The following is a 299-nucleotide window of genomic DNA, read 5'->3' as shown; positions in this document are numbered from 1 at the left end:
GACACACACAAACACACACACACCGACCAGCCATCAGGGGGCACCACAGACACATCTCCTGTCATCGTCTGTACGACGTGTTCCCAGATTCAACTGTATGGCTCCGTATTCATTACTTCTGGCCCACATGGGTCACAGCCCACACATCTGTACTGTATGACATCTATCTCTCCAGAACGTTCTTCCTACGGGACTGTAATGAAAACCCAGCTCCATCAGGAGGGAGTGAGGAATGAGGAGGAGCAGCCAGGAGAGGAGAACCATCACAAGTTACAACTACACCCCCCACCACCACCAGC

This window comes from Cynoglossus semilaevis, chromosome 17 (genome assembly GCF_000523025.1).
Source record: "Cynoglossus semilaevis isolate Cse_v1.0 chromosome 17, Cse_v1.0, whole genome shotgun sequence".
NCBI lineage: Eukaryota > Metazoa > Chordata > Actinopteri > Pleuronectiformes > Cynoglossidae > Cynoglossus > Cynoglossus semilaevis.
Note: the sequence above shows the minus strand (reverse complement) of the source record.